Consider the following 13,164-nt stretch of genomic DNA (forward strand, 5'->3'; position numbering starts at 1 on the left):
TGCAAAAATTTTCTCCCATTCTGTAGGCTGTCTGTTAGTTCTGATGATAGTCCCTTTTGCTGTGCGGAAGCTCTGTAGTTTAATTAGATCCCATTTGTCATTTTTTTGCTACTGTTGCAGTTGCTTTTGGCGATTTCATCATAAAATCTTTGTCCATGACTATGTCCAGAATGGTATTGCCTAGATTTTCTCCTATGGAATTTATAGTTTTGGGTTTTACATTTAAGTCTTTAATCAATCTTGAGTTAGTTTTTGTAGAAGGTGTAAGGAAGGGGTCAGTTTCAATTTTCTGCTTGTGGCTAGCCAGTTCTCCCAGCACCATTTATTAAATAGGGAATCCTTTCCCCCATTGCTTGTTTTTGTCAGATTTTTTGAAGAAGAGATGGTTGTAGACATGGACATGTAGTTTGAGTCCTCTATTCTGTTTCATTGGTCTATGTTCCTGTTTTTGTGCCAGTACCATGCAGTTTTGGTTACTGTAGCCTTGTAGTACAGTTTGAAGTCAGGTAGCATTATGTCTCCAGCTTTGTTCTTCTTGCTTAGGATTGTGTTGGCTATTCGGCCTCTTTCTTGGTTCCATATAAAATTTAAAATATTTTTTTCTAATTCTGTGAAGAATGTCAATGGTAGTTTGATGGGTATAGCATTAAATCTATAAATTACTTTGGGCAGTAGGCCATTTTCATGATATTGATTGTTTCTATTCCTAAGCATAGAATGTTATTTCCATTTGTTTGTGTCCTCTCTGATTTCCTTGAGCAGTGGTTTGTAATTCTCTTTGAAGAGAAACTTCACTTCCCTTGGTAGCGGTATTCCTAGGTATTTTATTCTCTTTGTGGCAATTGTGAATGGGAGTTCATTTATAATTTGGGTTTTGGGTTCATACATAATTTACTTGTCTGTTGTTGGGGTACAGGAATGCTTGTGATTTTTGCACATTGATCTTGTATCCTGAGACTTTGCTGAAGTTGCTTATCAGTTTAAGAAGATTTTGGGCTGAGTCAGTGGGGTTTTCTAGATATATGATCATGTTATCTGCAAACAAAGACAAGTTGACTTCCTCTCTTACTATTTAAATACCCTTATTTCTTTCTCTTGCCTTATTGCCCTGGCCAGAACTTCCAATACTGTGTTAAATAGGAGTGGTGAGAAAGGGCATCCTTGGCACGTGCTGGTTTTCAAGGGGAACGCTTCTAGCTTTTGTCCATTCAGCATGATATTGACTGTGGGTTTGCCATAAATGACTCTTATTATTTTGAGGTATGTTCCTTCAATACCTAGTTATTGAGAGTTCTTAACATAAAGAGATGTTGAATTTTATTGAAAGTCTTTTCTGCATCTATTGAGATAATCATGTGGTTTTTGTCTTTAGTTCTGTTTATGCAATGAATTATGTTTATTGATTTGCATATGTTGAACCAGCCTTACATCCTGTGGTTGAAGCTGATTTGATCATGGTAGATAAGCTTCTTGATGTGCTGCTTGATTCAGTTTGCCAGTATTTTATTGAGGATTTTTGCATCAATATTCACCAGGGATATTGGCCTGAAGTTTTCTCTTTTGGTTGTATCTACCAGGTTTTGGTACCAGGATTATGCTGGCCTCATAAAATGAGTTAGGGAGGAGTCCCTCCTTTTCAATCATTTGAAATAGTTTCCAAAGAAATGGTACTAGCTTCACTTTGTACCTCTGGTAAAATTCAACTGTAAATCCATCTAGTCCTTGGCTATTTTTGCTTGGTAGGCTATTTATTACTGCATCAATTTCAGAACTTGTTATTGGTCTGTTCAGGGATTCAACTTCTTCCTAGTTCAGTCTTGGGAGGGCATATGTGCCAAGGAATTTATCCATTTCTACTAGATTTTCTGGTTTATGTGCATAGAGGTGTTTATAGTATTCTCTTATGATTGTTTGTATTTCTGTGGGGTCACTGGTGGTATCCCCCTTATCATTTCTGATTGTGTTTCTTTGAACCTTCTCTCTTTTCTCTTTATTAGTGTAGCTAGTGGTCTCTGTATTTTATTGATTATTTCACAAAGCCAGCTCCTGGATTCGTTTATTCTTTTAAGGGTTTTTTGTGTCTCTGCCTCCTTCAGTTTCGCTCTGAGGTTGGTTATTCCTTGTCTTCTTCTAGCTCTGGGGTTTGTTTGCTCTTTGTTCCCTAATTTTTTTTAGTTGTGAAATTTTGATGCTGATTTGATGTCTTTTTAGCTTTTCGATGTTGGCATTTAGTGCTATACATTTCCCTCTTAACCCTCCTTTAGCTGTGTCCCAGAGATTCGGGTACATTTTCTCTTTTTTCTCATTAGTTACAAAGAACTTCTTGACCTCTTCCCTTGTTTCATTATTTACCTAGAAGTCATTCAGAAGCATATTGTTCAATTTCCATGTAGCTGTGTGGTTCTGAGTGAGTTTCTTTTTTTTTTTTTTTTTTTTTGAGACAGAGTCTCGCTCTGTCGCCCGGACTGGAGTGCAGTGGCCGGATCTCAGCTCACTGCAAGCTCCGCCTCCCGGGTTTACGCCATTCTCCTGCCTCAGCCTCCCGAGTAGCTGGGACTACAGGCGCCCCTCACCTCGCCCGGCTAGTTTTTGTATTTTTAGTAGAGACGGGGTTTCACTGTGTTAGCCAGGATGGTCTCGATCTCCTGACCTCGTGATCCGCCCGTCTCGGCCTCCCAAAGTGCTGAGTGAGTTTCTTAATCTTGAGTTCTAATTTGATTGTGCTGTGGTCTGAGAGACTGTTATGATTTCAGGTCTTTTGCATTTGCTGCAGAGTGTTTTATTTCCAATTTTATGATCAATTTTAGAGTAAGAGCCATATGGTGCCAAGAAAAATGTATATTCTGTTGATTTTGGGTGGAGTGCTCTGTAGATATCTATCAGGTCCACTTGATCCAGAGCGAAGTTCAAGTCCAAAATATCTAATTTTCTGTCTTGATGAGCTATCTAATATTGACAATGGGGTATTAAAATCTCCAACTATTATTGTATGGGGGTCTAAGTCTCTTTGTAGGTCTTTAAGAACTTGTTTTATGAATCTGGGTGCTCCTATATTGGGTGCAAATATATTTAGGATAGTAAGCTTTTCTTGTTGAATTGAATCCTTTATCATTAGGTAATGACCTTCTTTGTCTTTTTTTAATCTTTGTTGGTTTAAAGTCTATTTTGTCAGAAACTAGGATTGCAACCCCTTTTTTTCTGCTTTCTATTTGCTTGGTAAATTTTCCTCCATCCCTTTATTTTGAGCCTATGTGTGTCTTTGCACATGACGTGTCTCATGAATACAACGCACTGATGGATCTTGTCTGTTTATCCAGCTTGCTATTCTGTGTCTTTTAATTGGGGAATTTAGCCCATTTACATTTAAGGTTAATATTGTTATGTGTGAATTTGATCCTGTCATCATGATGCTGGCCAGTTAATTTTGCAGACTTGTTAATGTATTGCTTCATAGTGTCATTGGTCTGTGTACTTCGGTGTGTTTTCGTGGTGGCTGGTAACAGTTTTTCCTTCTCATGTTTAGTGCTTCCTTCAGGAGCTCTTGCAAGCAGACCTGGCGGTGACGAAATCCCTCAGCATTTCCTTGTCTGAAAAGGATTTTATCTTTCACTTATAAAGCTTAGTTTGGCTGAATATGAAATTCTGGGTTGGAAACCTTTTCTTTAAAAATGTTTAATGTTGACTTCCAATCTCTTCTCTACTTGTAGGGTTTCCACTGAGTGGTCCTCTGTTAATTTGATGGGCTTCCCTTTGTAAGTGACTTGGCCTTTCTCTCCTGCTGCTCTTAACATTTTTCCTTCATTGTAACCTTAGAGAATCTGATGATTATGTGTTTTGGGGTTGATCTTCTTATGGAGTATGTTACTGGGGTTCTCTGGATTTCCTGAATTTGAATGTTGGCCTGCCTTACTAGGTTGGAGAATTTCTCCTGGATGATATCTTGAAATGTGTTTTCCAACTTGATTCCATTCTTCTCATCTCTTTCAGGTACTCCAATCAGTCCTAGGTTCAGTCTTTTTACATAGTTCCATGATTCTCAGAGGTTTTATTCGTTCCTTTTCATTCTTTTTTCTCTAATCTTGTCTGCACGCCTTAATTCAGCAAGATAGTCTTCAAGGTCTGATATTCTTTCTTCTGCTTGGTCAGTTCAGCTACTGATACTTGTGTTTGCATCATGAAGTTCTTGTGCTGTGTTTTTCAGCTCCATCAGGTCGTTTATGTTCCTCTCTAAGCTGCTTATTCTAATTAATAGCTCCCATAATCTTTTATCATGATTCTTAGCTTCTTTGCATTGGGTTGGAATATAACCCTTTAGCTCAGCAAAGTTCATTGTGGCCCACTTTCTGAAGCCTACTTCTGTCAGTTCATCCAACTCAGCTTCAGCCCAGTTCTGTGCCCTTGCTGGAGAGGTGTTGCAATCATTTGGAGCAGAAGAGGCATTCTGGCTTTTGGAATGTTCAGCATTTTTGCATTGTTTTTCCTCATCTACTTGGATTTATCTACCTTTGATATTTGAGGCCGTTGACCTTTGGATAGGGTTTTTGTGGAGTCTCTCTTGATGTTGTTGCTTTCTGTTTGTTTGTTTTTCTTTTAATAGTCAGGCCTCTCTTCTGCAGGTCTGCTGCAGTTTGCTGGGGGTCCACTATAGACTTTGTCCACCTGTGTATCACTAGGGGAGGCTGAAGAACAGTAAAGACTGCTGCCTGCTCCTTCCTCTGGAAGCTTCATTGCAGAGCAGCGCTGACCTGATGCCACCTGGAAATCTCATGAGGTGTTTAGTGACACCCCTGTTGGGAGGTCCCACCTAGTCAGGAGGCATGGGATCAGGGGCTCAATTAAAAAAAAGCAATCTGGCTGCCCCTTAGCAGAGCAGGTGCACAGGAATCACACTCATCTAGATCCTCTGGACTTTTCAGAGCCAGCAGGCAGGAAAAATTAAGTCTGCTGAGCCCGAGACCACGGCCACCCCTCTCCCCAGGTTCTCTGCCCCAGGAAGATGAGAATTCTGTCTGTAAACCCCTGGCTGAAGTTGATGAAATTCCTGCAAGGAGGCCCTACCTGGTGAGGAGGGATAGATCTAGGTCCCTCCTGAAGAAGCAGTCTGGCCATGATCTGCCACAGCCTCTTTGCTGTGCTGTGGGGAATTCTGCCATCTTCCTAGCACTGGCAGGGGGAAACTGCTGACTAGAGCTGCAGTAATCGTCCCTTGAGAACTCGGTAGTCTTAGGCCAACTCGAAGCTGCTGTGCTGGCCAGTTAGGAACCCAAGCCAGTGAGTCTTTAGCTTGTGGGGTTCTGTCTGGGTGGGACCCACTGAGGGAGGCTGCTTGGCCCCCTGGCTTCAGCCCCCTTCCCTTGGGACTAGATGGATCATCTGCCTCACTGGAGTTCCGGGAGCTGGAGGAGTGTGCAAAAACTCCTCAGGCTCACTGTCTGTCCATGCGGCCACCAACCTCAGTGGCTGCTGTGAGTCTGCACAACTTTGTGTGTAGGACCTAAGGCCCTGATGATGTGGGCTCATGAGGGAATCTCCTGATCCACAGGTTGCAAAAAATTCATGGGAAAATCATTCTCCAGGCAGGTAACATAATTCTTCCCCATCTCCCTTGGCTAGGAGAGGGAGGTCCCTTTGCCTTGTGCAGCTCCTGGGTGAACCATCGCCCCATCCTCCTTTTCCTTGCAGCAACTACCTAGTCAGTCCCAATGAGAGAATCTGGGCACCTCAGTTGGAAATGCAGAATTTCCTCGCTGTTTATGTTCATCTCGGTGGGAGCTACAGACCAGAGCTGTTTCTAGTCAGTCATCTTGGCCCCTCCTTCCAGAATGCATTTAAATCAGCAATCCCCAACTTTTGTGGCATGGAGTTGGTGGGTATGACTTCAGAATGAAACTGTTCCCCCACAGATCATCAGGCATTAGATTCTCATAAGGAGCGCCCAACCTAGATTCTTGGCATGTGCAGTTCACAATAGGGTTCACGCTCTTACGAAAATCTAATGCTGCCTCTGAGCTGACAGGAGCCAGAGCTCAGGTGGTAATGCTTGCTGGCCTGCCACTCACCTCCTGCTGTGTGGCCCAGTTCCTAACAGGCCCCAGACCACTACCAGTCTGTGGCCTGGAGGTTGAGGGACACCTGATTTAAATGGATTCATACAATGTGTATGGTTTCAGTCCTAACTTTATTTTCTTAGCATGATGCTTACATTGTGTCAGTCCACATAGTTTGTTTCTTTTTGTTGTGGAGTAATATTCCATTGTATGAATATACCACAATTTATTTATCAGTTCACTAGTTGATGGAAATTTGGGTTTTTCTAGTTTTTGGTGAATATGAATAAAGCTGCTAAAGGGATTCATTCACATACAGATTTTTGGTTAGACATACGTTTTCATTTTCCTTGAATAAATACATAGGGGTGAGATTGTGGAGTCATATGGTAAGTTCATGCCAAGCTGCCTTTCAGAGATCTTGCTATGTTACATTCCCATGAGGAATTTATAGGAGTTTTAGTTGCTTCAAATCCTTGTCAACAGTTGGTATTGTTAAGTTTGTTTGTTTCCATATTCTAACAGGTATGCAGTGGGATATTATTGAGTTTTAGTGACCAGTGATGTGAGTATCTTTTTATGTGCTTACTTGCAATCTATATGTCTTGTTAGATAGGGTGTCTTTTAAAATCTTTTGTCCATTTTTCAGTGGGTTAGTTTTAGTTTTTGTTTTTAGTTTTTCACTTTTGAGAGTTTATTCTGAAAACTAGTTATTTGCATCTATACATTTTTTACACATTTCCACTCAATCTATGGCTTTGCTTTTCATTTTGCAACATTTTTTGAAGACATAAATTTTAATTTTGATATAGTATAATTTATTTCTTATTATTCATGACTTTTATTTTCTTTTTAAAAATCTTTGAGTAACTGAATGTCACAAGAACTTTTTTCTATTTTCTTCAAGAAGTTTTATAGTTTTAGATTTTATATTTATGTCTATCATCCATGTTTTGATATATAGTAGGAGGTATGAGTCATGAGCTGAATCCAAGGACAAAACAATATGTTCTGTATAATATTTGAATATTCTTTTGTATTTCTACTATAAAATGACAAGGAAGGCAACATGTTATATATTAAAGCTCTATGGAGGCAACTTGAAATACATTAGCTTATCTCTACTGGTGATCCATTGGATTTCTTTGCATATTGATTTGGAGTGTTTCCTTTTACACATATAAAAAACAAAAGCATTTATTTAACTGTAAGTTTAACAAAGTCCTAACAAGAATATATGTATACTGCCAAAACAATGTCTTCAGTTACATTCAAGTTGATTTGACTCTAAACTTTTTACTCTGTTCTGTAAGTTTAAAAAATACAGTTCTAAGGAAGAAGGTATTTGAGCTAGTCCTATCGCTAGTGTCCCTAATTTGTGCTTGGGGAGGTCATTAAACTCTTTCAATCTTCTGACAAGAAATATTGAAATCAAGAAATAAGATGTTTTACATGAAAATGTCTTAAGGAGTATAAAATGCTATAATAATAATAATAATTAATAATAACAATTCTTACTTGACCTCAAACCACCCTAGATCATTCTAAGAATGTCTAATAGAGTAATCTTCTAGGCTGATGTTTAAGCCAATTCAGAATTCACTGCCTTCTAATAAGTATCCAGTTCTCAACAGATGTCCAGAAAATATAGCCATCTGCTCTCTCTTCTGCTCTACCCAGTTACAGCTTGGCTTATTCATACCTCAATACTTCTTTTCTCTTCTTCTTCCTTTCATTGTTGGCATGCTCAGCAGTTGTCGTTCCTTAATTATACTATGAGCTTCCTGAGGCTACACAATCAAAATGTAAGAACATGTGGCATAGAAGTTGCAGGGCTCTGAAAATTTTTTATGGAAGTTTAGAGAGAGGAGATTCTACTATAACTGATGAAATTGTGGATAATTAGATGATTATAGTAAGGATTAGTAATAAATTTTTGAAAGATTGACTGCTACTTTTAGCTTCTTGACTTCTTTATCATTTCTGTGTGTATTTATTTCTACATCTATAGACATGGATTAGTGATCATGTTTTTAAAATGTTCTATAAGCCTTTGGTGAAGAGTTGTATACAAGTGTAAAGTATTGTTGTCTTTCTATTGATTATGTCTTAGAATTTTGCACAGCTTGAGAGAATATGTATCTTTTCAAGGCATTTTATCCTACGTTAATTTTGCTTCTCTATATCTTGATTTGATTGATATTGAAAAAAAACTCCATTTCAACAAAACTTTTTTGAAAATAACATACACTGGAAAATAGAACAATGGTTTATCATAAAGTGTTATATTCCCATGTAAGAAAGCAATTTCTAATGGTACACGTAAATATTTCAATCACTTAAAATACCACATTGAAAACTGATTGTGAGATCAATGCTTGTTGAAAGAATCTAGCAAGCCTTTTGTGTAAGAGTCATAATTTCCTACACATATTTTAAGATATTATGCCATAGAAACTTGTGTTTGGTGCTCACAAAGTTCCAATGAGTATAGATTTTATGTCAAATGAAAGCAGCATTGATGTTGCTTGGCTGTAACAGAATTATGTCCTGTTAGTTAGAAAGACAAGGACAGAATGAAAATAATTGTTTGGCATGAAAAAAATAAATTAATTTTTTCCAAGTTATTCTCAGATTGTGTTTTTATGCATTTCTCTTTTTTCTTCCTTATAATTTCTCTGCTCATTATTCTTTAATTTTAAGGGTTCCATTATTTTTCATCATTATTTATTCCCTTTCATTAAGAGGGCATAAACCGCATATTATGCTTGAATTCTAAGTATGTTTACAGCTGTTGTTTTCTTTGTTTATTAAGGAATAAAGCTACATATATTTTCAAAATATTTGGAGGTATTTTATACAAATTTAAAGATAATTCATACTGATAGTCTTTATATTGAACTGCTAAGAGTAAAAAAATAGAGACCAATCAAAGCCAATCCTAATCAGTCACTACTGAAGATTTTAGATTCAGTTTCATCTCATTTGCTGTTATTCTGTATCTTTTTTGCAGAGCCTCTGCAATTATTTGTGTTTATTTGTTTCAAATAAGACCTTGATGTTTCTTTTCTTCTTATATCCTAAAAATAAAATGAGGCCTAAATTATTTTTATGAGTGTCACCCTATCCAAGTACAGAAATCTTTAGGATGCTGTCATGAAAAGAGAAGCTTGTAAGCCCATTTCTCATGTGTAAAAGACCATGGGAAAACCATAAGCCTTCTTTAGTCTTTGCTGTAGAAACTTAATGTATAATTGAAAAAAGAAGAGTCATGCTCTGTTAACAACTTTGCTCCATTGAATTAAAAGCTAACATAATGGCATACTGATCCTACACTAGAAACTAATGCTTTTAGAATGCTTTAACCAGCATGCATCAAATTTACAATGAGGGAGGGATGATACAGAATACTCATATTTCGGACTCTGTAGATCTATTTAATTTTCCAACTTAACTCTCCAAATGTGCTTTCAGTGAAATACAGCTTCACATTCCAGAAGTAAAAGTGTAGCTTCAATGGACTTACATCATTCATTACATCATTATGTTCTATAAGGACTTATTAGGAGTTAGGTGACATTTAGACTTTGAGGAGATGGAGACATGAAAATTCCTTCCTTTAAATAACTCAGTCTATATTGGGAGAGTCAGGCAAACCAAGGATTTCAACACAGTGAAGTAATTACTCTAAGGTTAAGTTTTCAATGTGATGTAATGTCTAGTTCATAATTGAAAATATGTCTCTGTAGTTCCAGTGACAGCCTGTGTTACCTACAAAAATTTGGAATTCACTGGTTTATGGCTAAAGCTATAGGATGGAAAGGAATTAACTAGATAGAGTGAGTGAAGTGAGGTGTAAAGAAAATGGGAAATAGAATCTTGGGAACTTAAGAGAACAATGGAAGAAGCAGCAACAAAGATAGAGACAGAGAAACTGAGTGGTAATGATCAAAAGATGGAAAGAACCACGATACATGAATATCACTGAAAATAAATGAATGGGAGAAAAGTGGAGAGAGGGATGTGCATGGAAGAAGCAGTCAACTAAAGCAATTGATGTGTAAGTCAGTATATACTCTGTAATGTGTCCAATACATTTATAAAAGTACAGCCACTGGAAAAACACTGGCAGTGAAAGTATAGACAAAGGCCAATGAAGCATATTTACAAAAGATGGTAGGAAAATAGGCTAAGGATACATAACGACATATCAAAGAAATTAAGAGAAGAAGAACATTTTAAAAGCAGAAGGTGGTCAACTTTACTGTTGCTACCAATAAATAACAACGATGCTGAAAATAAATCAGTGAATTTGGCAATTAGGTGGATTTTAATTATATACTGATTAGTGTGATGATTTGACTAATGTTCATTTTCTTCATTATATGGTAAACCATAGGAGGGCATGGTGCTAATCCATTTTGCCTAGGGTTGATGAGGGTTGATCATAATGATAAGCAATGGGGAAATTATTCGCTAGAAATAAAGAGATTGACAATAGAGGAAAGGAATGACTCACGGAGCAATGCCTTGAGGACAGAGAGAAAAATGAGATTTAGAGCACTATGGTTGGATTAACAGGGAAAGGAGGAGGGACCTTCTTTTATTTATTTCACTATTTTGAATGACATCTTTTAGTTTTATTAAATCTTGAATGTGTTTTTGCTAAGGAGATGAATCTTAACCATCATAATATTGACTGCTTGTGATATTGGAAAATATAATTTGTCAAGTGAAGATATACTTCTTCACATTTCAAAAATAATTTTAGATTCTCTTCCCTATTTTAAAGCTTGTATATCCTCTAAAATGTTAGGGTCTTTTTCTTTTTTCCCTGAGCTAGGTCATTTCAACAACTTCAAAACCAAACACACACCATAATTACATTGAGATTTAATTCTTAATGTCAATGGGATAAATTTAAAGCTTAGAATATCAGTCTTAAGTCATCAACAAATATTATTCCAGTCTACCTCACTTGTTCTACAACTGAAGAAACATGTACTAGGAATATGATATTTATTTTATCATGGCATACAATATTCAGATAACCCCTAGCTGCTTCTTATTCAAAAGGAAAATATGAGAAAACTGTCAGTATATGAAGTCATGATTGGTAGTATTTTAGCCTCATGTTATTCATCCTGTTATTATTTGTATTCCTCATTATTTAATATTTTAGTCTTCTAAAGATTTGGCAACACTTGATGGAGTTCTTCAGTGGCAGATGCATCTATAGTGCTTTCACCTTGAGCTTATGCAGAGAAAGTTCTACTACAGAAGAAAGATAATAAATATAAGAGAGACTGCAGATTAGAGAGAGTACTTATGACCCTTAAACATGTGTATATGAAGGGATAACAAGTATTTAGCCTAAGTCCTTATAGTAGTTGGCATTTTAAAGGAATTGAAACTTCTAAAAATAAAGTATGCTGACAGTCACATTTGCCTACAGTAGTGATCTCACTGAAAAGCTATTTAATTTGGCACACAGAACTCCTCAGCATAGTTACAATCAGGCTTTTTGGGGGTTATCAATTTCCTCGTGAAATAATTATAGTAACAGCTTAACAGTCTTTTCTTATCCTTTCTTTTAGAGGAAGTAAGCATGTTTTACTAAAGTCATGTACACAGTCATGTACACCGCTGTGATTTGAATGGCAATATTTATCTTACATCTGTGAAGGCTGATTTTCCTGACCTTTGCTTCAGCATAATTGAGTTAAACACTCAGGGGACTGCGTTACTATATTTAAGACAATATGCATAATGGGTGTTATTTAGCTAAGTGGTGCCTGCCCAGTAGGTGCTCACGATCCAGGGAGAGAGGCCGACTCACATGCAATTAACTCTTCTATGAGAGTGAGTGTAATTGAGGGCCATAGGAGAACTTTAGTAGTGGAGGGTTTCTTGTGTTTCTCCCTTTGTCTGGACTGCCTGCCTCAAGCAGTGTTCTTGACTCATATAAGCTATGTAGTGTTTCCACTCTCCTTTTTTTTTTTTTTTTTGAGACGGAGTTCACTGTTGTCGCCCACACTGGAGTGTAATGGCACGATCTCGGCTCACCACAACGTCTGCCTCCCGGATTCAAGCGCTTCTCCTGCTTCAGCCTCCCGAGGAGCTGGGATTACAGGCATGTGCCACCATGCCCAGCTAATTTTGTATTTTTAGTAGAGACAGGGTTTCTCCATGTTGGTCAGGCTGGTCTCAAACTCCCGACCTCAGGTGATCCACCCACCTTGGCCACCCAAAGTGCTGGGATTACAGGCGTGAGCCACCACGCCCAGCGCAGTGCTTCCACTCTCTTATCTACTATACTAATGTCTGTGTCTCTCTTGGAAATCATTGCCCTGATCTTGAAACTTGACTTCACCCATTGCTTGTTGAGTGGTTTGGAAGACTTATCTCCGGTCTATGTCCTATCCCTGAAAAATCTTGCCACAATTGCTCAGGAAGAGTGTACAAACTCATTTCCCCAACATGAGAGTCACAAAAATTGTGAAAAAGTTTTCCCTAAAATTTCTGTGAGAAGGTCCTGCTGATTATGTTTGTTCGCAATTATATACTCTTTTGGGGGAAAGCCTGTAGCTTGCTCACTCATGGGACAGATCTTTCGTGGGTTACATGAAGAGCAAATCTGTGAATGCTGTCCATCCTCTGCTTGCTCCTGCTTTCCTGTGGTTACCATCTCTGTCTTTAACCTTTAGTTTTTGGCTGAGTGAAAAATTTCCAAAGACTTCTTAAATCACTACACTCAGATACAAGAGACATAGTAGAGCTCACTTGTAGAAAGTGTCTTTTTTCTGGTACAGAGAAGAATATGTGGTTTAGAGACACCCTTCTCTAGTATGTGCCATAAAATAGCCTATCTAAACCTTGGAATATTATTGTGTTAAAGTACATATAGCATGTTTAAATGTCCTTTTATGAAGAATGTAAAGCAAAAAGGAAAGAAAGAAAGAAAGAAGAAAGAAAGAAAGAAGAAAGAAAAAGAAAGAAAGAAAGAAAGAAAGAAAGAAAGAAAGAAGAAAGAAAGAAAGAAGAAAGAAAAAGAAAGAAAGAAAGAAGAAAGAAAGAAAGAAAGAAGAAAGAAAGAAAGAAAGAAAGAAAGAAAGAA

The sequence above is a fragment of the Colobus angolensis genome, unplaced genomic scaffold (genome assembly GCF_000951035.1).
Source record: "Colobus angolensis palliatus isolate OR3802 unplaced genomic scaffold, Cang.pa_1.0 Scaffold104, whole genome shotgun sequence".
NCBI lineage: Eukaryota > Metazoa > Chordata > Mammalia > Primates > Cercopithecidae > Colobus > Colobus angolensis.